We start from the raw sequence: 27,039 nt of genomic DNA on the forward strand, positions 1-27,039 counted from the left end.
GTGTCTGCACCTGTTCAACATTACTGGGTGCCACTGATGTACTGCTTCTACTGAAATGATGTCACTTGTTGGTGTTTGCACCTGTTCAACATTACTGGGTGCCACTGATGAAACTGATTTTACTAAAATGATGTCACTTGTTGGTGTTTGCACCTGTTGACCATCGCTGGGTGCTACTACTGGAACTAATTATTGAAAGCATTTTATGTGAACATTTGTATAAACAGATTTTTTGTGTATTGTGTAAACTATTATGTAAAGTCACATGTATGAAAAGAAGTTGTATTGCTTACTGTATTTTATATATTAGGTTATTGAAAGGTCAGTGCAAAGCCAAAATTTTAACTAATTATGTGATATTTAGGTATTAATATTATCTTTTATTTTTGTCTGTATTTTTGTGGACGAATTTGATGGTATTTTCACCACCAATGCTGGCAAAAATACCATCAAATTCTGGCCCGTGGAGGAGGGGCATATGAAAGGTGGCTACACTGAGCCACAGCGCCAGAGATTGCGCCAAAGAGTATTATTCAGCCGCCTCCACTGGCAGTGCCTGTCGGGGTCTCGTAGTAGTCAGTGCTTGTGGAGAACTCGTGGGAGTCAGTGTTTGTTGAGATGTGCTAGTAGGCAGTGCTTGCTGAGATGTGATATTGGAGAGTTCTGGTTGAGATGTGGTAGTAGCGATTCGGTGTGGAGAGATTGTAATGTTTAGAGTGCTTTTCATCAATATAAACGAAGGTAAAAAAAAAAAAAAATTCTTTTCTCTCTCATTATTTCAGTGTCCTAAATAATGCGTCATTACAGGTTCAGTCAACAAAGCATCTGGCGTGTGTTCTTGTATTAGAGTGTAATTCTGGGTTTCCTGCGCAATTATAGTATTTCTAATTTTTTTCTATCACGTCAGTATAAATGGTATTGGAAATTTCTTGTCTTGTTGAAGAAGAACCGTGCCAGATGTGTACGTTGAGTCACACTCCCATACACAGAACAATTACACTTGTGCTTTGGTTTCGTAGGTTTTATAGTTGCTGGGGACTTAATTAATTAATTGTGTTAACAGGAAATTTTCATTTCATTCTTTGTTGTTGTTCTATGCAGTCAGATTGCTTACTAAAACTAGTCAGGGCCAACCGTTTACGAGGCTTGCGTAATCGGACAGACAGATACGAACGAAAAATAAAAATTATTTTCAAATTTAATAATAATTAAGCCCCCATGCAATATGACTAAAAAATCGGTGATTGTGAGTAAATTTAAAATGTTAGTCCCAACTGAATATCCCTTCATATACTAGTCCGAGTTTGTCTGCAATCTCAGAAAAGCTGTTTTATTTGAACCAATATGACATAATGCTTTTAGTGTACGAGGGTTGTTCAATAAGTAATGCAACACACCTTTTTCACGGTCAATTTCGATTGGAAAAGGGTAATTTGCGGTGAGACATCGTGAAATATTCCCACTAGGCAGCAGCAGTATAAGTAGCTTTCAAACTGACGTAACGGAGGCGCGTTCCAAGCAGAAAGCTGTAGCTGAGTTTCTTTTGGCTGGAAACTAGAGCATCATAGATATTCATAGGCTCTTTGCAGAATGTCTATGTAGACCTGGAAGTGGACAAGAGCACGATGAATCTTTTGGCGAGGCATCTGTCTTCTAGCATCCTGGTCACACAAACCTTATCGATCTCTAGTGTGCCGGCCAGCTGCACATAGCTGTGAGTCCTGCAGTGTTGGAACGTGCGGACACTCTCATTCGATGCGATCGAATAACCACAACCGAACATTTCTCTGCGCAACTGGATGTCTCTGTAGGTAGAGCTGACACACTCGTCACCAGATGGGGAGCTCAAAGGTCTGCGCCCTCTGGATTCCCCACCGCCTAACAGATGATCATAAAGAACAACGACGGACCATCTGTGTGAAACGGCTCGTGCCTTCTGAGGCTGATCGTAACCATTTTTGTCGAACTCTGGTACAGGTAGTGAGACATTGGCTCATCATTTCGAACCTGAAACAAACTGGCAATCCATGGAATGGCGCCACAGCAGCTCTTCTTCGAAAAAAAAGTTCCAAGCCGCACCCTTAGGCGATGAAGTCACGGCGTCTTCTGGAACTCAGAAGGCTTATTCCGTTTAATGCTGTCCTTCATGGTGCAACGATCAACACTGACGTGTACTGTGGTACCCTCAGGAAACTGAAGAAACAACTGCAGCGTGTTCGTCAAAAACTAAATTCTTATTATTCATGACAACACAAGGCCTTACATAAGTCTTCACACCCGCAGGACCTCACAAAACTTCATTAGAGTGTTCTTCTTCATCCATCCTACAGCCCTGATCTCGTACCTTCTGACTTCCATCTGTTTGGCCCGGTGAAGGATGCACTCTACAGGGAGCAGTATATGGACGATGGGGATGTTATTAATGCACCAAGTTGTAGACCAGTAAAGTGGTACAATGCGGATATGTAAGGTCTCCCAGTAAAGTGATGCAAGGCCGTCGCATTGCACGGATATGATGTTTTTTAGCCAAAATAGGGGAATAATATGGTGTTCTGGATTCCTAATGAGCGATGGTGGCTTTAATTTTGGCGGGTATGGCACTCCACTGGCGCCACTAACAACTTGGGCAGTCTATTTCTATCCTGATCGTGTCGGGAGGTAGGGTCTTTGGCGTGTGCTGTTGGTTTTTGGCGGGCCCTAGTACTGGTAGTTAGCTGCAGGGCACGTAGCTGCCAAGCTGTTGGTTTGGGAGACTGCTGCTCTCCGGTACGTACCTCGAGAAGTCGCGAGTGGTTAAATCGGTCAGAGACAAGCTTTGTCCGCTAGATTAAGGATTCATAGCGGCGAGTTGCGGGAAGAGCAGCGGAGGCCGTGTGCAGGCTGGTCAGCAAGTTCCCGGCTAACTCTGCAACCTGTACAGATTGGAGGCAATAACACCCCCCTCGTTGGAAACCTGGAAGTCATGGCTCCTCCACACCTGGATGGAGTTAAGCGGTTTTGTTGTTGTTGTTGTTGTTGTTGGTACTTGCTATCGTAAGGCCACATCTGTGTTAATGTGGAATCAAGCCTGTCATATTAATGCTCCTCCTAGTGGTTGCGTGGGTAGTCATTGTAACAGAAAATAATTTGCTGTTCCAGGCAATATTCCGTGCAACTGAATGAGCATTCTTTGTGGTAAATTGAGTTGATGAAACTGAAATTCTAACATAGTGTGTGTCGAAGGCAAGGCACTTCTTACAGATGAACATGCCCTAGCGATTGGATTTGCAAGCGCTGATATTTCGTTCTGGTAATTTACAAGTAATTTTAAGGAGTGTTAAGCTTGCAACTTGTACGTGTAATCACTTCCGTAATAAGTAAATATTGCCTATATCCTAGACATTCTCGTTTGTAGCCTTATTTGGGGAGATTTCTGTTCCCTTCTGATGTTTGTTGGCAGGGTAGTTTTGGCAGCGGACGACGTGTTCCCGTTTCCTGGGCCCAGAGCAGAGACGCAATTTCCTTCTGCTGTGGAGATACTTCCGTCGTCGCACTGTGTCTCCACTACTGGCCATTAAAATTGCTACACCAAGAAGAAACGCAGATGATAAACGGGTATTCCTTGGACAAATATATTATACTAGTACTGACATGTGATTACATTTTCACGCAATTTGGGTGCATAGATCCTGAGAAATCGGTACCCAGAACAACCAACTCTGGCCGTAATAACGGCCTTGATACGCCTAGGCATTGAATAAGAGCTTGGATGGCGTGTACAGGTACAGCTGCCTTTGCAGCTTCAACAAGATACCACTGTTCATCAAGAGTAGTGACTGGCGTATTGTGACGAGCCAGTTGCTCGGCCACCATTGACCAGAAGTTTTCAATTGGTGGGAGATCTGGAGAATGTTCAGGCCAGGGCAGCAGTAGAACATTTCCTGTATCCAGAAAGGCCCGTACAGGACCTGCAACATACTGTCGTGCATTATCCCGCTAAAATGTAGGGTTTCTCAGGGATCGAATGAAGTGTAGAGCCACGAGTCGTAACACATCGGAAATGTAACGTCCACTGTTCAAAGTGCCGTCAATGCGAACAAGAGGTGACCGAGACGTGTAACCAATGGCACCCCATACCACCACCCTGGTGATACGCCAGTATGGCGATGACGAATACACGCTTCCAATGTGCATTCACCGCGATGTCACCAAACACGGATGCGACCATCATGATGCTGTAAAGACAACCTGGGTTCATACGAAAAAATGACGTTTTGCCATTCGTGCACCCAGATTCGTCGTTGAGTACACCATCGCAGCCGCTCCTGTCTGTGATGCGGCATCAAGGGTAGCCGCAGCTATGGTCTCCGAGCTGATAGTCCATGCTGCTGCAAACGTCGTCGAACTGTTCGTGCAGATGGTGGTTGTCTTGCAAACGTCGCCATCTGTTGACCCAGGGATCGAGACGTGGCTGTACGAACCGTTACAGCCATGCGGAAAAGATGCCTGTCATCTCGACCGCTAGTGATACGAGGCCGTTGGGATCCAGCACGGCGTTCCGTATCACCCTCCTGAACCCACCGATTCCATGTTCTGCTAACAGTCATTGGATCTCGACCAACGCGAGCAGCAATGTCGCGATACGATAAACCGCAATCGCGATAGGCTACAATCCGACCTTTATCAAAGTCGAAAACGTGATGGTACGCATTTCTCCTCCTTACAAGAGGCATCACAACAACGTTTCACCAGGCAACGGCGGTCAACTGCTGTTTGCGTATGAGAAATCGGTTGAAAACTTTCCTCATGTCAGCACGTTATAGGTGTCGCCACCGGCGCCAACCTTGTGTGAATGCCCTGAAACGCTAATCATTTGCATATCACAGCATCTTCTTCCTGTCAGTTAAATTTCGCGTCTGTAGCATGTCATCTTCGTGGTGTAGCAATTTTAATGGCCAGTATTGTAGATTGGCGCGCAATCTGCCGCCTCTACCGGCCGATACCTGCACTTTAACTACTCGTTTAAACCTTGCAACCTTATTGCTAGTTCTCGGGAGTGTTAAGTTTTAAAGCCCCTGACTTATGAGTATGAACTGTTGACTTTTTCCTTTTTTTCATCCACAGTCATTAACTAACTCCACTCATTGTCAAATTTGTCCGCTTTTTACCTGTTGGTTGCGCAAGCCGTCTGGTGCATTTGTCAGCTTATCTTGTATTTTGGGGGATTGTATATTTACTTGAGAGTCATTGTCAATTTTTCTGCTAGTGTCACATTTACATTGTATGCCTTCCCAGATTTTTTGTACTTTGGGGAATTGTGTATTTTATTGCTTAAGTAATTTTATTAAGATTTATGGATTGTTAAGGGCTTTCGAACAGCCGCAGTCAGTGGCGTGACTTGCTCTCCCTGCTGTGTTTTGGGTGGGCGTTGTCTATCTGTTTAAAGTGTTATCCGTGCTTGGGAATTGTTAGTACTTTAGTGGCAGTCATTTGTAATTCATTTTACTGGTAAAACTCAGTTTGTTGAACCAGCTTATTGCCACATGTAGTTGGTGTGACTTATTACTTGTATTTGGGGACTGTGTAGTCCGGGTTACGTACTCTGTTCTTCATGGAATAAATTGTTGAAGTTTGTTGTTAATGAACTGATCCTGATTAAGTTTTTTTTAATTAGTGTCAGCGTTGTTATCATCCTGAAAAGGTTTCTATTTGTAATCATTGTAATCGTTGTTAAGCAATAAAGTGTATTCCATGAAACGACAAATGACGAAGTATGTAGGTCCACCTTCCGTGAGTTTTTCCTTAAAATTATCCCAACACTTATTGTGAGTGTCACCTAATTAAAACCAATCTGCTATCATAAAAAAGTGTTGTATTACTTATCGAACGCCCCTCGTATATTGAAATGTGCGACTTCATTTCAGCAAAATCATCGAAAGCAGAGGCTGCTACATCACTCGCCGTCTTCATACTTCACAAGCGTGCAGGTATAATAAGAGAAGTTGTCATGGCGTCAGGAACTTTAAACCTACGTCCTCCATATTAGTTGCCCCAAACATTAGCTTCTGGTGGAAGTGTTTTGATCAAAAATGTCAACTTGCCTCATTAACGGGTGTAGCCTACCAACCATACTGATTATACTCTAAAGTACATATAAGGGAACCACAGTTTATTCGTAAGTGGATTCGTTCAAGCAATATTATCTTTTACACAGATGAATTTTGCCTGCGCTAGTCACTTTTACTGTATTGCTTTTATTTCCGTAATTTCAATTTAGAATTCCATCAACCCAACTCGAAAAAGTCTCTGTGTGTACGGTGTGAGATGGGAAGACGGGAAACTGGCCAAATATAGTAAAATATGTTCTCAGCGTTTTCGGGAAAAGGACATAGACTGAACGAAAGTTTCGTCAGTCCGCCTTAAGGAAAATTCTGGATTACGAAAGCAGATTGTTCGTACCACACACTTCTCTTCTTGGTTATTTCAAACGCGTAACAAAAAATTAGTTGCATTAACTGGGTGAAATGCTTGGTATAACTGCATCAAATATTTCCTTATTGATAGACTCGACTGGAAGTACACTCCAGTGCTTATCAGTAGTAAACATCCCGACACATTCCCTACTTAGCTGGCTTGGCGGTAGCAACTATCTAATACTTCTCAGCCACAACATTCCTCTCTCTTTCCCACTGCTGTTACCCCTTACCTGTCACTTAGTTTAAAGTACAAGTACTTTCAAGTTTCCCATCGTTTGAACTCGGGATCGTCTCGGCTTACGTAGCATGGCGAGCTCTGCAGCCATGTCTTCTGACGCTGGGAGTGGTGCATGGTGACAGGGCTCTTAGAAGACAGAAAAATATCTGAAAATGGCTTGCTGAAACTGCGATAGTCATGAAAGAACTGTGACATTTACTATTTAAAACAACTGTTGCGTGCACACGACGGTAATTAAAAGAACAAGAAGCAATCGTAGACAGCAGTCTTGCTAATATTATGAGGCATCTACACACGGCAGTGCCGGCTTCAAAGTACCATCTACCTTTATTACACCTTCTTGATCACGTGATAGGAGAGATATATTTGCATCTGACGGAAAAAAATCACAACACCAACAAGTAATTGTGCGGTATAAGCGAAAGTTGGTAGGGCTATGTGATACTGGATGTTCCATCTACGATATTCTGCATCTACATCTACATACATACTCCACAATCCACCATACGGTGCGTGGCGGAGGGTACCTCGTACCACAACTAGCATCTTCTCTCCCTGTTCCACTCCCAAACAGAACGAGGGAAAAGCGACCACCTATATTCCTCTGCACGAGCCCTAATCTCTCTTATCTTTGTGGTCCTTCCGCGAAATGTAAGTTGGCGGCAGTAAAATTGTACTGCAGTCAGCCTCAAATGCTGGTTCTCTAAATTTCCGCAGTAGCGATTGACGAAACGGACGCCTCCTCTCCTCTAGAGACTCCCACCCGAGTTCCTGAAGCATTTCCGTAATACTCGCGTGATGATCAAACCTACCAGTAACAAATCTAGCAGCCCTCCTCTGAATTGCTTCTATGCCCTCCATCAATCCGACCTGATAGGGATCCCAAACGCTCGAGCAGTACTCAAGAATAGGTCGTATTAGTGTTTTATAAGCGGTCTATTATACGGATGAACCACATCTTCCCTAAATTCTACCAATGAACCAAAGACGACTATCCGCCTTCCCCACAACTGCCATTACATGCTTGTCCCACTTCATATCGCTCTGCAGTGTTACGCCCAAATGTTTAATCGACGTGACTTTGTCAAGCGCTACACTACTAATGGGGCATTCAAACATGACGGGATTCTTTTTCCTATTCATCTACATTAATTTACATTTATCTATATTTAGAGTTAGCTGCCATTCTTTACACCAATCACAAATCCTGTACGAATCATCTTGTATCCTGTTACAGTCACTCAACGACGACACCTTCCCGTACACCACAGCATTATCAGCAAACAGTCGCACATTGCCATCCACCCTATCCGAAAGATCATTTATGTAGATAGAAAACAACAGCGGACCTACCACACTTCCCTGGGGCACTCCAGATGATACCCTCACCTCCGATGAACACTCACCATCGAGGCAAAAATGCTTGGCATGAACGTAGCCACTGTAAATGACTGTTGGCAGCGGTTGTCACGAGGATGTACGGATACTGGGCGGCCACGTGGCACTACCGCCAGGGAAGACCATCGTGATGGGTGTACGGTTCTGGTGCATCGTACTGCATCTGCAGCAGCAATCTGAACAGCAGTTGGCACCACAGTGACACAACGAATTGTTCCACTGACCCCAAACCTAAGGCGTTTGCGACTTCAGTGGTATCAAACGAGAGCTAACTGGAGGGCAGGGTGAAGGCTTTTGTGTCTTCTGATGTAATCTGGTTCCGCCTCGGTGCCAACGATGGCTGTGTCTTCGGTTGGAGGCCAACAGAGCGTGTGCAACCAACCTACCTAGACACGTTAGACCTGCAGCTGGAGTTATGGTTTGGGGTGGGATTTCGTATGACGGCAGGGCACTCTCATGGTTATCCCACACACTCTGACGGCAAATTTGTCTGTCAGTCTGGTGATTCGACCCGTTGTGTTGACATTCATGAACAGCATACCAGAGGGTATTTTCTACCAGGGAAAAACTCGCCCACGTGCTTCTGTTGTATACCAACATGCTCCACAATGTGTCGACGTGATTCCTCCGCCTGCTCGATCGCGAGATCTGTCTGCAATCGAGCACATATGGGACATCATCGTGTGACAACTCCAGCGTCATTCACAGCACAGACAGCGTTAAGTGGGGTAGGACGTCAAACGGGCCGACTTGCAGCAGCAGAGGCACCACAGGACATTTTTATTTCCACTGTCTATACTTTTACAAATAAATTCATAAAACTTTGCCAGCATGACCAGGAAGGATTCAGAATTCACACTCATAGTAATGGAAGTTCGAAAACATAGCGAATTAATTTTTTTTACATGTGAAATTTCATCATTTTTTTCACTTACTAATGGCAGCATTTGTTGCTATAGGTACACTTTTCTTCATAAGTAAGAGAGATGCTTCGATGAATTTTGCACATCATATAAACCATACTTAAAGGTGTATGAAACTCTAGAATTTTCCAAATCTATTAAAAACTGTGGTAAAAATTGATGTAATTAACTATAAAATTTGTGTTTTTTTCTAAACATGAAGTATAAAATATAACAGCTCATTCGTTTTTTCATACATTAAGTAAATTCTAGAGTTTCATACACCTGTAAGTATGATATGCATGCTGTGCAAAATTCATCGAAGAATCTCTCTAACGTATGAAGAAAAGCGTACCTATAACAACAAATGCAGCCATTAGTAAATGAAAAAATGATGAAATTTCACACATAAAAAAAATTAATTCGTTATGTTTTCGAATTTCCACTTCAATTAGTGTGAATCCTGAATCCTTCCTGGTGATGCTGACAAAGTTTTATGAATATATTTGTAAAAGTATAGACACTGGAAATTAAAATATCCTGTGATGCCTATCCTGCTCCAAGTCGGCCCGTTTGATGTCCTACCCCCCCCCCCCCCCCCCTAACCGTCCCTGTACTGACGACCAGATGCAACAGGTATGGAACTCCACCCACCCAAAACTGACATCCGGCACCTTTACAACACAATTCGTGCACATTTGCTTGCTTGCAGTCAACATTCTGGCGGTTACATGGTTAGTAATGTACCAGCGGCTTGCATTATCAATGGCTTATCTCAAGCTTACATTAACCATTGATATTCCAATGTTAACCGTTTAAATTTCTTACCTAGACAAATGTATTTTCGAAATTTCATTATTAAAATAATTAATGGTACTTCATATTACAATTTTATTTGGGAAAAACTGTCGTATTTTTCAATAAATACAGGGTCCCATGTTGGGTATATGTATCTATCTTATTTGTGAGTTGGCAATGTCGTTTTGCCACTGAAGTAGAGGAAGAACATTAGTTAGGAAGTAAAATGAAATAAAGAATACCCATACAGTTCCTTGACAATGACCTTGCCACAGCGGTGACATCGGTTGGCCTCAGATCGCCACAGCTATGCACTGTCAGGCTTCGCTAGAGAGCGCCATTGGCAAGCAGGGTGCAGTGAGTCCTTGTGAGACCAATTGAGGTGCTACTTAGTTGAGAAGATGCGGCTCTGGTCAAGAAACCTGACAAAGGTCGGGAGAGCGGTCTATTGACCACATGCCACTTCATATCGTCATCCAGTGACGCCTTCGTCTCAGGATGATACGGCGGTCGGTCTGTATCGTTGGGTCTTCCAAGGCCTGTTCCGATGGAGGATTTTTTTTCGTTTATACAGTTCCTTGCTCAAACATCGCTGTTACTAATTAATACACTGAAAACACCAGAGAATTTGGCCTTTCTTGCTTACATTTTACCCTTCACAGATTCAAAAATCACAGAGGAAGATGCACATCATCCTTAGATAACGCGTATGGACAGAAATTCACTTAATTATTTCTTGATATGTGGCATTTGTATTCGAATTACACCGAGCGAGGTGGCGCAGTGGTTAGCACACTGGACTCGCATTCGGGAGGACGACGGTTCAATCCCGTCTCCGGCCATCCTGATTTAGGTTTTCCGTGATTTCCCTAAATCACTTCAGGCAAATGCCGGGATGGTTCCTTTGAAAGGGCACGGCCGATTTCCTTCCCCATCCTTCCCTAACCCGAGCTTGCGCTCCGTCTCTAATGACCTCGTTGTCGACGGGACGTTAAACACTAATTTCGTCCTCCTCCTACTCGAATTCAGCAATTTTTTTCTTTTGTCTGTATCGATACCCAGCGTATATGGCAAGAGCCTTAAACTGCACTGTAGTTGAACGCCCATGTAAAAGTAAAGAATTCCCTACAACTGACAGAATACAGCAGATCCAAAGTTTGAGGTTAGCACATTCCAACAGCTCCGTTCCTAGTACAGCACTGTGGTACTGAAACCAACCTTCGACTTGAGGACTGTGTTACTTACCCATTAACTTACGTCTGTTACAGAATGGTAGAACTTTCTGGATGTCCCAAAAGAAATCGCACATTTATAGACATTAAATAATTACACTCACTTTTTAATGACAGAATTAGTTTCATGTCGGTGATGAAAGAAGCTTATCGAGAAGTTGATAGTACTGTCATCGTCAATGAAACAGAGAGTGAGTGTAACTCTTGTGATGCGACTGAAGTCAATGTTTTTGTGTTACATGTGTTGTTACAAGTGCTTCTCGTTGTGAATATGGGAACTGTTTCAAGTCGTTAATATTTTCGAATATACTGTTTGTGGTTTAATGCAGCAATCTAAGAAAGCGCAGTTTTATTGATGGATCTAACGAAATAGAAACAGGGACAGACTGCTCTGTAGTTTGGCTCTAAGCACTATGGGACTTAACTTCTAAGGTCATCAGTCCCCTAGAACTTCGAACTACTTAAACCTAACTAACCTAAGGACATCACACACATCCATGCCCGAGGCAGGATTCGAACCTGCGACCGTAGCGGTCGCGTGGTACCAGACTGCAGCGCCTAGAACCGCTCGGCCACCCCGACTGGCCCTCTGTAGTCTGTCTCTTTGTCTCAGTGTGTCACCGAATATACAGAAAATCCCAGCTTTTAAGTAGGTGCACAGGGTAGGTTCAAGCACAGAGTTTGCTGTGGCTTTCTCCACCAGACATCATGGCGGCCACAGTATCAGCAACCAAACTGACAGCCTGCAGCCGCGGATTACCCGCTTCGCAGGCACACCGAAGCACAACACAACCGACAGGCAATATTGATGAACGGCCACAACAACAACAACAACAACACAGCAAGACACCAGCGGCCACCAGGGGCCACTACCGGCCCACATAAACATAAGGAAGAGGTCGCTGCAGATCCCGGAACTATTTTCACACGTCAAACCACGTAATGGAAAATAGTTCCCAGGTACTCATCCGACGAAACGCTATAAAGGCCGGCGCTCGGCCGCACGTCGGCAGTTCATCGACCGCCAGCAGACGTGGATAGCTGCCCCCGCGGCAGCCCGGCTTGGATCTTCTCGCTGATCTCTGGATTATGCTTGGTACGTCGGAGATGTCTCTGGCGGAGACTAGTAGGAAATTATTGCAGTTGTTTTCTACCTTATTCTTGTATGTAGTTGTGATTCGAAGACGGATCACCGTTTTGTGTTGGTGTTATACTTGGAGAATTTGTTTTGGTTAACTGATCAGACCAATAAATTGTTTTCGGACTTTGATCGTTAGTTTCTTCTGCTTACGCAGACATATCAGAGTTTGTCACTGATGACGTCATCAATGAGCCACGTATTTCCCCACCCCCACCTCCGTCTGACAAAGGCCGATTCCCGTGTATATAAATCGAAATGATCGTATGGCATCAGTGGCCGGGAGTTCTCAGGCGGGAAGTTCGGCCGCCAAGTGCAAGTCTTATTGAGTGCGACGCCACACTGGGTGACTTGCGCGTCGACAATGGGGATGAAATGACAATGACAGCACAACACCCAGTCACTGAGGGGAGAAAATGTCCCACCCCAGCCGGCAATCGAACCCGGGGCCCCGCGCTTGGCATTCCAACGCGCTGACAGTTCAGCTATTGGGGCAGACTCCATGTATATGAAATGACAGGAACTGAAATTTTGGCAGAACAATCAAACATTTGGCGGGAAATTAAAAAAAATAGCCTAGCTGTATTACTGTGGGCGTGTGGCAGTAGTCCTAAGTATAATTGACGGGAAATTCAACACGGTGCATTGTCATACTGGATGACTTGGAATACTGAGACAGGGAATCTGAGACTTGAAATACTGGTGCAGTCTTACTATGACGTCAGAATATAAGATCGCGACTCAAGATGGGCGATCTGGATGAAAGACGACCGACCAAGATGGCTGACCTGGAATTCCGGTGCTTTCTTAGTATGATGTCATCGCGCAAGATTTAGAATACCGAGACAGGCTCTGTGATATAAGAATACAAGATGGCGTTGAAAGATGGCCTAGCTGGAATACTGGGGGAGGAAATACAACGTTCTGAAGACTGGAACAGGCTCTGTGATGACGGAATCAAACTTCTGGAGTACTGACACTATGACGTCTTGAACAAAGGATGTTTGTGCAGGTCCTCTCCTGCCTTCTAGCCTACCTGACATGTTTACCTCAGCTACTGTTCACTCAGAGGTCTCTGGTTCTCCTAACTCTAAATTTGGCCCTTTCCAATTTATATCTTCAACGCCACACGAGGAACGAAAGGTTCCCAATCAAAGGTGTATAGTTTCTTAAAAAATTCCTGCGTACTGCTTCTACTAACTCCGACTCCTCTAACTCGCCCTGGAATCGCAATGGTGACAGTTTTTTGCACAGGCACGTAACATAAATATTGTTGATTCAAGTACCTCACATAAAGTGGATACAGCCACTCCCCTTTCCTAAGTTAAACTCCTTATGTGCTATGTTTAAAACAGCTGCAAGAAGTGGATTAGCAACAATTGAGCTTTGCTTAAACAAACAAATACCAGGGCAAGGAGATATTCCTTTTGTGTGATCACAAAGTTCGTGATCGAGAAGTCCGCCCATGCCTACTAAGAGCCCTGTCATCATGCACCACTGCCAACGTCAGAAGACATGGCTGCAGGGCTCACCATGCTGCGTAAGGAAAGTACTTGTACTTTAATCCAAGTGACAGGTAGGGGGGAACAACAGTGGGAAAAAGAGAGGAATGTTGGGGTTGAGAAGCATTAGAAAGTTGCTCCAGCCAAGCCAGCTGAGTAGGGAATGTGTCGGGATGGTTACTACTGATAAGCACTGGAGAGTAGTTCCAGTCGAGTCTATCAATAAGGAATGAGACAGTATGCTGGGACAGATAGTGAGAAGCACTAATAATCTGTATATACATATATACATACGTACATACATGACTCATAAATGACGTCACTGGTGACATCATCTGTGACACACTCTGTGCTTGAACCCACCCTGTGTACCTAGTCTCTTAATCAAGGTCAATTCAAAGTATTTTGTATGAACACCGATTCAAGGAGTATGATCGAAGTCACAGTCGAGGTCTGCTGAAAGATGTTGCCTATTTGGTACAAGAACAACATCAGAAGTTCGTGTAAATGATGACTGCTTTATTTATGATACTCATACCGTGCATGTATTTGTGAATTTACTTAACCTCGTTCCACGACCAATGTCAGGACGTGTCCATGTTTGCCCACCAAAGGGACCAAACAAAGAAAGAAATAACTGATAATTAGTAATCGTGAAATCTGTTTGCAGATTCAGTATCCTACGATAATGAACAATACACTGGTGTATTCATTTTTGTGTTATTAGTTTTATTTCGATTTCTATTAATTTTCAATTACGATTTAACGCCTTAACAAAAGTTCCAAGACGAAAGAGATATTATTGTAATTATTTCTAAAGTATTGGGGAAACGGGTTTTAGAGACTTTTATAATTTCCTCAAAATGGCAACAACAGTTAAAAATTCTTAATGGTTTCCACAGTGGCTAAAGCTGTCTTGCACTTGGGTGGGAATACAGTGGGGTCCACTCTTCCTATGGTCGGGACTGAGCCAGAAAGTGAAAACTCTGCCAGGAAAAGACGTGGTCATTTTTCTGCGCCACAATAGTAGGCCCAGGGCCCAGTCTCTTCATTTGGTGGTGAACTGCCCTTTCTCTCCGTGGTTAGAAGCTGACTACGAAGGCGTTAACAGTCGCAGCGCTGCCACCTTTACACCATTAAACTTTATTGAAAGTAACATCATGTACACAAGAATGGGATCTTTCACCAGTCTTCTGACTGGTTTAATGTGGCCAGCCACAATTTCCTCACCTTTGTTAATTTCTTCATTGGATTTCCCTTCTATAATGAGTGGTGCTTCAACTGCGTTAGAAGCAGGGATGTACAGAATCGTGAGCAACAAAATATATCGTGTCACATTGTGCTGCCTCCATCGCTAACGATTAACAGCGACCTCGAAAGACGGTTAATAGGAAAGAAACTTGCCCAAGTTTACAGAGGCAAAAAAATTAACAGGCCTCTGGGATTTCTAAATTCACTACCTAATCAGTGTCTGAGCGTGCAAATCAAGGGTGTCAGACGGCCTGCAGACTAAATGAGGTCCTTGAAAATCTGAGCACTATGGGACTTAAGATCTGAGGTCATCAGTCCCCTAGAACTTAGAACTACTTAAACCTAACTAACCTAAGGACTAAGCACATCACACATATCCAAACCTGAGGCAGGATTCGAACCTGCGACCGTAGCGGTCGCGCGGTTCCAGACTGAAGCGCCTAGAACCGCTCGGCCACTACGGCCGGCTGAGGTTCTTGCAGTTTACCTGCGCGGCCCGCCGCCTCTAATACACTGAGGAGCCAAAGAAACTGGTACACCTCCCTAATATCGTGTAGGGTCCCCGCGAGAACGCAAAAGTGCCGCAGTACGACGTGGCATGGACTCGACTATAGTTTGAAGTAGTGCTGGAAGGAATCACACCATGAATCCTGCAGAGCTGTCCATAAATCCGTAAGAATACGAGAGGGTGGAGATTTCTTCTGAAAATCACTTATGCAAGGCATCCCAGATGTACTCAATAATGTTCATGTCCGGGGAGTTTGTTGGCAATCGGAAGTGTTTAAACTCAGACAGAGTTCCTAGAGGCACTCTGTATTGATTCTCGCTGTGTGGGGTGTCGCAATGTCCTGATGCCGCGCGGGGTATCCGAGCAGTCTGAGGCGCCTTGTCACGGACCGCGCGGCTTCCCCCGTCGGAGGTTCGAGTCCTCCCTCGGGCAGGGGTGTGTGTGTCGTCCTTAGCGTAAGTTAGTTTAAGTTAGATTAAGTAGTGTGTAAGCTTAGGGACCGATGACCTCAGCAGTTTGGTCCCGTAAGACCTTGCCACAACTTTCCAAATGCACAATGGACATGAATGGATGCAGGTCATCAGATAGGATGCTTACGCACGTGTCACCTGTCAGACAGGTGTCCCGTATCACACCAACTGCACCACTACAGAGCCTGAATTAGCTTGAACAGTCCTCTGCTGACGTACAGAGTCCATGGATTCATGAGGTTGTCTCCATACCCGTATACGTCCATCCACTCCATACAATTGGAAACGAGACTCGTTCGTCCAGGCAACGTGTTATCTATCATCAACAGTCCAATGTCAATGTTGACTGGTCCAGGCGAGGCGTAAAGCTTTGTGTCGTGTAGTCACCAAGGGTGCACGAGCGGGCTTCGGCTCCGAAACGCAATATCGATGATGTTTTGTTGAAGGGTTCGCACGCTGACACTTGTTGATGACCCAGCATTGAAATCTGCAGCAATTTGCGGAAAGGTTGCACTTCCGTCACGTTGAACGATTCTCTTCAGTCGTCGTTGGTCCCGTTCTTGCAGGATCTTTTTCCAGCCGCCGCGATGTCGGAGATTTGATGGTTTACCGGATTCTTGATATTCACGATACACTCGTGAAACTGTCGTATGGGAAAATATCCACTTCGTCGCTATCTTGGAGATGCTGTGTCCCATCGCTCGTGCGCCGACTGTAACACCACGTTAAAACTAGCTTAAATCTTGGTAACATGCCATTGTAGCAGCAGTAACCGATCTGACAACTGCGCCAGACACTTGTCTTATCTAGACGTTGCCGACCGCAGCGCTGTATTCTGCCTGTTTACATATCTCTGTATTTGTATAAGCATGCCTGTACCAGTTTCTTTGGAGCTTCAGTGTACAACGGTATAGATCGCGTCACGTTACGCGCAGGCGCACAAAACTCGACTATTATGTTGTTGTTGTTGTTGTTGTTGTTCTGGTCTTCAGTCCTGAGACTGGTTTGATGCAGCTCTCCACGCTACTCTATCCTGTGCAAGTTTCTTCATCTCCCAGTACCTACTGCAACCTACATCCTTCTGAATCTGCTTAGTGTATTCATCTCTTGGTCTCCCTCTACGATTTTTACCCTCCACGCTGCCCTCCAATACTAAATTGGTGATCCCTTGATGCCTCAGAACATGTCCTACCAACCGATCCGTTCTTCTGGTCAAGTTGTGCCACAAACTTCTCTTCTCCCCAATCCTACTCAATACTTCCTCATTGGTTATGTGATCTACCCATCTAATCTTCAGCATTCTTCTGTAGCACCACATTTCGAAAGCTTCTATTCTCTTCTTGTCCAAACTATTTATCGTCCATGTTTCACTTCCATACATGGCTACACTCCATACAAATACTTTCAGAAATGACTTCCTGACACTTAAATCTGTACTCGATGTTAACAAACTTCTCTTCTTCAGAAACGCTTTCCTTGCCATTGCCAGTCTACATTTTATATCCTCTCTACTACGACCATCATCAGTTATTTTGCTCCCCAAATAGCAAAACTCGTTTACTACTTTAAATGTCTCATTTCCTAATCTAATTCCCTCAGCATCACCCGACTTAATTCGACTACATTCCATTATCCTTGTTTTGCCGACTATTATAGCAGTGAATATTTTGGCAGGCGACTACCACATGACAAACCCAAAGAGCATAACCCGAGATTCCACTAAGTTGTTTTCCGACTCCTCTCTTCAGGATGCGCCGCAGTCGGGTCTGTTAAACAACGGTGTTCGTTTTGAAAAAATACAAGAGTGCTCTCCTGCACCTTAAAGCACATACAGTGGCTCGATCTCGACCAAAGTATTTTTCAGTACTGTTTGTTGTCGTAGCGGTGTCGCCTTGTTTAACAGACACCGGGACAAGTCGGTAGTCTGCCTGACTATTACATATTGTTTTCTAACACTTGTGGAATTGTAGCTGCGCGGTGAACAGGTGTCCAGTATTAATTAATAAAGCGATATGCAAAAAACTCATTCCTGGCCCGTTGGGGTCATATTCATTACCATATACAACACGTTTGAACATGAACTTCCATAAAATACTCTTTCACATAACGTTGTTACCTCCGTGTGCGTTTTCTACAATTGCCACTGATGGTGTGTTTCCCTTGAGTCGGCAGCAATGTAGGATAAGGAGAAAAAGAAAAGCTCTCGCTCTCTTCCATACGGCAGCAGTGGCTCAATTCTGCTTCGTCCTCACTCCAACTCATGTGACACAGCTACGACGACAGACTTTAGTCTTTTATGCATTGATTTGTTTGGTGGGTGGAAATTTTGTGGGACAAATGTTGCATGGGAGAACGGGGGCCATAATATGACGTTGGTTTTTTGTTGCTAGGTGGGGTCGCGTCAGAGATATGAAAGTCAACTTTGTTTTTTTTTTAATGGTATGCTATAGTATGGTACTTATTTTCTGATAGCGGCTATCGAGACGAATCCAATGATGTGTGACAGTAAGGTCTTTGAAGGTTAACGGAGGTCACAAAGGTGGCATGAACGTCCATTGACAGAAGGTGTTCGAAGTGATGACCATTGGTATCAATGCAGTGCTGCAATCTTCTTATCATGGATTGAGTGATATTCCTTATCACTTCGGCACTTATCGAAACACATGCTCTGACAATTCTCTCTCGTATATCGTGCAAATAGTAAATATTCGCCTATTACGGCGCATCCAGCTAACATGCCATTGACATGTAAACACTATTCGACGGTTTCGCAATACAACACTAATAGGAACGGTAAGACTAGTATCGTCGAATCGAGCGAATGTAAATGATGTATTCCTTCGAGGAACAAGTCGATATGCTTCTCATTTACGGAGAATGCCAACGAAATTCAGTGAGAGCTAGAGACTTATACGCTGAATGATATCCTCATCGCACTCACCCTACACGTCGTACATTTAAATATGTGTATGAAAATTTGAGAACTACCGGATCTTTAACGCATCGGAAATATATTCGGCAAAGGAAAGTTACTAACGAGGAAACGGAAATTGGTACTCTCGCCACTGTGGTTCGAGATCCTTGTGTTAGTTCCCGTCAAATCGCAAGGGAATCTGGCATGAGCCAGGGTAGTGTTGTTTATGTTCTGCATCGCCATAAATATCATCCTTACCATATCAGTCTCCACCAAAAATTAACTGGTACGGATTGTATATGTCACACTGAATTCTGCCGACAAGGCTCAACTTCAGATTCAGAGGGATGATACATTTATTAATTTGATTTTATTTACTGACGAGGCTACATTCACGAACCATGGAAATGTTAATTTGCATGACATGCGTTATTGGGCAACTGAAAATCAGTTTTGGCTGCGACAAGTTGCACACCAAAAGCCGTGGCCGGTGAATGTATGGTGTGTGATTCTGGAGGACAGAATAATAGTCCCCTATTTCATCGAAGGAAATCTTAATGGTAGGAAGTACACCACAATACGGCAAGAAGCATTAGGTCTGTTATTGGAAGACATACCTTTGGGAACAAGGAACAGAATGTGGTATCAACAGGATGGGTGTCCGACACAATTTTCGCTGATGGCTAGAAAAAGAGTTGCAGAGACAATTCCCAAATCGTTGGATTGGACGCGGAGATGTGTCGTGGCCGGCTCGTTCATCAGACTTGACACCTCTGAATTCTTTCTTGTGGGGATCCGTAAAATACATTGTTTATAAAGACTTCCCAACTACACCTTAAGATATGCGAGTCAGAGCATGTGCTTCGGTAAGTGCGGTAGTGATGAGGAATACCATTCAATCCATGATAAGAAGACTGCAGCACTGCATTGATACCAATGCTCATCACTTCAAATACCTTCTGTAAATGGATGGTCATGCCACCTATGTGACATTTGTTGGCCTTCAAAGATCTTACACATCATTGGATTCGTCTCGATAGCCACTATCAGGAAATAAGTACCAAACTGCTGCATCCGATTAAAAAAAAAAATTACCTTCATATCTCTGTCGCGCTCCCACCTAGCGACAAAAAACCAACGTCATTTTACGGCCCCCTTTGTGCCATGTATAATATGTTCTACAAACTTTTCAGCTCCTTTCATACTTTATAAAATGGGTGTAATATTGCTAAGGTAATATGACACATGGGTGTAGACACTGAATTCTTTCTTTTTTCCATCTGAGTCATCAAAGGACTGCACACAAATTTCAATGCCTTTTTCTTTCGTTCTTCATCCTCCAGTATTCTTTAATCCTCTCACTAAGTATCCCTTTTTCTGTCCTCAGACCATTTTGACCCTGTCTTCTTCTCCCTCCTGCCTTGGAATCCTTCCATTTTTAACAGTTTCACCTTAGAAATCTCTCTTTCTGTTGCGTCTTTTTCACTTATATTGTGTCTCCAAATCTTTCCTAACTTCTTGAATTCAGGTTGCTGTTGTTGACTTCTTGTTCCAAAGATATTTAAAAATCTCTTTGGTTAACCTGTTGCCATTCATTCTGCATAAACATCAAACAAACAGCAGTAGCCTCGTCCGTAGCGTTGCAGTCATTACTTCTTAATTTCCACATCTCTGTATTTCTTAGTGGACCGAGTATTTTTCGAAGGACTTCAAGTTTATGTAATTTGTAGTTCAATACTAAACATTCACTTTTTTGGTGGGGCTAGACCCGAGAAACCAAGCTAACTGCCGTTGCCAACTACCAGAAAAGCGGACTAAGCGATAAGCGTTACGATTATTTGTAGCAGTACATATAGGACCCAAAAGATATCATGAGTGGCGCCTAACAGTTAGGGCTAAAGCTTCTAAGTGTCACAAAGCTTTGTAACAATAAATATTTCCAAATGTAGTTGTATTCAAGTGGAAAGAAATGGCACCTGGTGTCGTCATGACGAGAATAATGTTTAACGAACTTTAAGACTGGAGCACCTACAAGATTTTGAAGAAACAGATTGCCGCTGACATAACAAAGAACTATGTTCTACCAACGCAACAATGTGAAAACGATTGTCAGCTGAAAATAAAAAAGGATCTGCAACAGATGCTGCCGTATCTGGAAGTAGTTAAAAGAACATTTTTCGAACAGTTAATCAACGAAAATTGCTTTTTGCTGTATGAAATTGAAAGAAAGACTCAAATAATTTTACCACAGGTAATGTATCTGTAAAATGTATCTGTAAAACGTTTATTGTTAAAAAACTGGTAAATACCTAAGATTTCTTTCATTGGTACTGACCTCGTTTTTGCCGATACCTGTATTATGGCATTTCGCACGTTTAGCGTTTTTCTGATTAAAACATTTATTTTCATTAATAATAGGAAGGGAACTTAAAAAATTGCAGTAGTTGTGTGACTTACTGTAGAGAACAGATAAAATATTGTTTAGGTTTTTTCATTAAAGTATGTTTGTCAAAACAAAGAAAACAAAATAACTTGGAGTCAGTTGTTTGGCACTTAGCCCCTTGTTGACTTCCACTCTACAAATGAAATAAAAAATAATGTAACGGAAAATATGAGAGATTTATGAGAGTACCTTTTGCCTTCAATCCACGCATCGGTAGTAGTTGCCACCACATCCACCGTATCAAGTTCATCTTGTGTTTGATATTTCTTTCCCTAAAATTCTATACTCTGTCTTTCGCTTACAGTTTTTCTTGACACAACTAACAGAGGCTTTGGCAAACTCAGACGTAAACGGTCTTTAAATTACGACTTCTCTACTACGCGGAATGACACTGGTAACGATAAAGTTCATTACATACTTGGGGTTACATGTTGAAGGTTTTCTCCAAGAGTTAAGTGCTATCTTTTTTTTAGTTTTAATCTGTAATGCTACTGCTATACTTTCTTTTTGTGCCTAACACTGTTCTCCGCAATTTTTTTTTTAGGAAATATGGATGTTTACTGTAAACGGAAGTGAGAACGGAATATATCAGCTTTTTCATGTTTAAAGTTATAAATGTTCAGAATATTTTCTGTTGAAATAAAACAGTGGTATCAATCGCACTTTTGTTTAAATACGTTAAGTCGTGTTTACATTGAGATAAAAAACGTATTACTGTTCGCAACCCTGTTTGAAATTGTTCCACCACATGTTGGCAATATTGTTCGTTGTTCTTGTCCCGGCCTAGCCTGGCGACGAACCTGTGTACATAAGTACTCGCATCGTCTGCTTCACTGAACTGGCTGCAAACATTTCACATTGTGTATTCGGATCAAGAGCTAACGCCACGACAAGCGAGGAGGAGTAATGAACGATATGTGGTGCTGCGCTAGTGGTACTCGACGATATAAGCAAACGAAGAAGAAGACATCGTTGTCGATGGTGGACAAAAACGTAGAAGACGTGACAGAAATGAGATGCTATGTGAGCTAACTTTGGATGATGGCTCTGTTTTTCGTTAACATCACTACGATGTCTCCGTCCGATTTTGAAATTCTAATAAATATTACACGGCCCGCTGTTTCAAAGAATTGATAAGGGAAATATTATTTAATGGGATAATGATTTTTTGTGACTATTCCGGAATGTATTATCCGATAAAGGAGGGGTTTCGGCTATCCGAACAGCTGCCGTAGCTAATGAAGAAAAAATTAATCAATAGATTTCGTTATGAATACATAGATATGAAAATTAAAAAATATTCTTATATCCCTTCTTGAAACGATTTCTTATATCTCCTCAATGCTGCTGTGGCACGTTGGTGTTTCCTCGACTATTACTGGTGACCCTGCAGGTTCTCGCGATCTTCCAAGCATTTTTTACGATGTAGTTTCGTGGGATAGTGAATAAATATTCAAACAACTTTTTAAAACTCAGCCTTTACATAATACAATCACAAGGTTAATAATACTTCGCGTGCGTACATTCTTTACACAAATCTTCGTATGCGTCCCGTCTCTTTCAGATCTCAACACAGACAGCTACTGATTAATTTGTACACTCTGGATTGTTCGTTAATAATCATCTCTGGCGTCACTATCTTTTATCGTTGTGAGAGATGATATCGCTATCCAGCTATCTTTTAATCAACTTAAAAATTACTGCCACAGCTGCTACTCTTCGATTCTTGGAAACACGAGATTACTATCAAAATTTTGCAAGTTTATACCACATTTCAAAGCCAGCCATATCTCAAAAAGTTCTTGAAGCTTTTTAAGCTTTGGATGAAGAACTGAAAGATTATGTACACGTAATTCAGTTATATTAAGCACGCTGAAACGTATATTTAATTGATGGCATACTTATTTTAATTTTCTCATTAAAATTAATCCAAACTCTCATTTTCAATAAAGAAAACTTCTTTAGCTTCAGTGTAATTCACGCTTCCAATGAATGTGGCAGGGGAATGAGCTGTTGACGATCCCACGTTTACTACTGACTATTGCCTTCTTCATACATTCATCTCTACTTTACTGAAAGCGTCGTCATACACTCACACACACACACACACATATATATTCAGGGTGAGGCAGCTAAGTCATAACACCCCTTGTATTCCGCAACAGTAATAGATACAAAGATGCCGTTTGGACAGTGAATTGCAGGGACAGGGGCTACTTGAATACGTCACATTTCATGTTTGTGCTATTTTTTATTACAGAGATACGAGGCCAACTTCGTTTTTTTTTTAAAAAATGGAATCCTTTGTTAAATTTTATCGTAACATGATGGGCTTAAAAAGACGGTTTTAAATGTGTATATCATAATATTTAGGTGAATAGTTTTTGAGACACAGTCTCATATCGTGTTCGTCCTTCGAAGCGGCGTTGTCCAATGCGCCCTTTCCTGTTGTGTAGAGTACATGGTAAACATCGCGAGTCCGTCCTTACACAAACACGCCTATTTACCCGACAATAGTACTACACACTGCGATATTTTGCGCTAAAATTAACTGATGATATCGCGCAAATATTATTCAGTTATTTGACAACTGTGATACCAAAATAGTAGACAACATACAGTATTAAAATACTACAAGATGTTAATACATTTTAAGTAACAGAAATGCAAATGTAAATGAGGAGACTCTTACTGGTCACAATTATTTCGTAAGTATCTGTTTTTTATTTGAAAGTATTTACTATTGATCACAATACGAAGCAAATATACATAAATATGCAAAATACATACTGTACATGATACAAAACTTTACTGAAGCATGTGCTGAAAATGCTTCCCCTCTGCTGCAGTGCACATTTGTAGTCGCCGTTCGAAGGATTTGTGAAAGACTACGAGGGTGTCACGTGAGATATCAGCGCACGCTTCGATGAGACGTTGCTTCATATCCACTGGCGTAGTTGGTATTTGAGCATACACTTTATGTTTGATTGCGCCCAACAGAAAAAAAATCGAGAGGGTTCAAATCAGGAAACCGGGCTGTCCACTTCACTTCAGCACGTCGCCCTATCCAACAATCCGTGAAATTTTCATTTAACAGCTCCGTAGCAACACGGGAAGAGTGAGCAGGACAGCCGTTATGTTGGAACCACATGCACTGACGCGTAGTTAGTGGTACCTCTTCCAGCAAAATGGGTAGAACGTTTCACAGGAACTGTGCATAGTTACTGCCATTTACTATACCCGGAATGACGTACGGCACAACAGTGATATTTCCGATGATGCCACACCACACGTTAACACTTCGCGGTTGCTTATGCTGTACCTGTCGAAGCCAATAACGGCTCTCTATTGACCAGTAATGCATATTATGCAAATTCACGTTACCGTGGTTGGTGGAAGTTGCTTCATCAGTAAAAAGCACCCGTTGAAAAAACGTTGGATCATCTTGTAGGCGCTGCAGAACAAAACGGCAAAATTCCTGGCGCCGTTCGAAATCCACACCGGAGAGTGCTTGATGTAATGAAAGGTGAAACGGGTGAAATCTATGCCGGTGCAATATGCGTAGAACACTTCTCTGACTTACACCACATTCCGGGGCGATACGTCGCGACGAAACAGTAAGGTAGTTATGCGCCAACGCTAGAACGCCCTCTTCATGTAACTCGCCAGTTGCAGTTTCTGCCTTGTCCTCTGTATGGCGTTCCATAATGCCGATTCAAGTAGTTTCTTGCAAATACGTGCAAGAAGCTGGCGCGTAGGACGCTCACGATCAGGATACAGCTCTCCATATGGCTTTATTGCTCTAACAGCATTTCTTCTGCTTTCACCATACACTACAAGCATTACTAACTTTTCTTCGTTGGTGTAAATGTCTGCTCCAAGAAAATGTGATGGAAATGCGATGTCTCATTATCCCAGAAGCGCATTTATACCCTTCTCTCCAGCTATCTCGTGCGTCACCTTGCGGCGTTATCATGAAGCAGGAAAACAACGCATTCCCTGTTTAAGTTCCTCAGTGGTTAACAGGAAAGGCCGCATTGGACAACGCCGCTTCGAAGAACGAATACGATACGAGAACATACATGTGTCTCAAAAAACTATTCGCGTAAATATTATGATATAAACATATTTGAAACCGTCTTTTTAAGCTCGTCATGTTACGATAAAATTTAACATAGGATTCCATTTGAAAAAACCAAAGATGTCCCCATATCTCTGTAATAAAAAATAGCACAAACATGAAATATGATGTATTCAGGTAGCCGCTGTACTTCCAGTTCATTGTCAAAACGGCATCTTTGTATTTATTACGGTTGGGGAGATACAAGGGGTGTTATGACTTAGCTGCCTCACCTTGTATATATATATATATATATATGTTGTTGTTGTGGTCTTCAGTCCTGAGACTGTTTAGATGCAGCTCTCCATGCTACTCTATCCTGTGCAAGCTCCTTCATCTCCCAGTGCCTACTGCAACCTACATCCTTCTGAATCTGCTTAGACTATTCATCTCTTGGTCTCCCTCTACGATTTTTACTCTCCACGCTGCCCTCCAATACTAAATTGGTTATCCCTTGATGCCTCAGAACATGTCCCACAAACCGATCTTATCTTCTAGTCGAGTTGTGCCACAAACTTTTCTTCTGCACAATCCTATTCAGTACCTCCTCATTAGTTATGTGATCTACCCATCTAATCTTCAGCATTATTCTGTAGCAACACATCTCAAAAGCCTCTATTCTCTTCTTGTCCAAACTATTTATCGTCCACATTTCACTTCCATACATGGCTACGCTCCATACAAATACTTTCAGAAACGACTTCCTGACACTTAAATCTATACTCGATGTCAACAAATTTCTCTTCTTCAGAAACGCTTTCCTTGCCATTGCCAGTCTACATTTTATATCCTCTTTACTTCGACCATCATCAGTTATTTTGCTCCCCAAATAGCAAAACTCGTTTACTACTTTAAATGTCTCATTTCCTAATCTAATTCCCTCAGCATCACCCGACTTAATTAGACTACATTCCATTATCCTCGTTTTGCTTTTGTTGATGTTCATCTTATATCCTCCTTTCAAGACACTATCCATTCCGTTCAACTGCTCTTCCAAGTCCGTTTCTGTCTCTGACAGAATTACAATGTCATCGGCGAACCTCAAAGTTTTTATTTCTTCTCCATGGATTGTAATACCTACTCCAAATTTTTCTTTTGTTTCCTTCACTGCTTGCTCAATATACAGATTGGATAACAGAGAGGAGAGGCTACAACCCTGTCTCACTCCCTTCCCAACCACTGCTTTCCTTTCGTGTCCCTCGACTCTTATAACTGCCATCTGGTTTCTGTACAAATTGTAAGTAGTCTTTCGCTTCCTGTATTTTACCCCAGCCACCGTCAGAGTTTGAAAGAGAGTATTCCAGTCAACATTGTCAAAAGCATTCTCTAAGTCTACAAATTCTAGAAACGTAGGTTTGCCTTTCCTTAATCTAGCTTCTGAGATAAGTCGTAGGGTCAGTATTACCTCACGTGTTCCAGTATTTCTACGGAATCCAAACTGAGCTTCGCCGAGGTCGGTTTCTACTAGTTTTTCCATTCGTCTGTAAAGAATTCACGTTAGTATTTTGCAGCCGTGACTTATTGAACTGATAGTTCGATAATTTTCGCATCTGTCAACACCTGCTTTCTTTGGGATTGGAATTATTATATTCTTCTTGAAGTCTGAGGGTATTTCGCCTGTCTCATATATTTTGCTCACCAGGTGGTAGAGTTTAGTTAGGCCTGGCTCT

The sequence above is a fragment of the Schistocerca americana genome, chromosome 6 (assembly GCF_021461395.2).
Source record: "Schistocerca americana isolate TAMUIC-IGC-003095 chromosome 6, iqSchAmer2.1, whole genome shotgun sequence".
Classification (NCBI taxonomy): domain Eukaryota; kingdom Metazoa; phylum Arthropoda; class Insecta; order Orthoptera; family Acrididae; genus Schistocerca; species Schistocerca americana.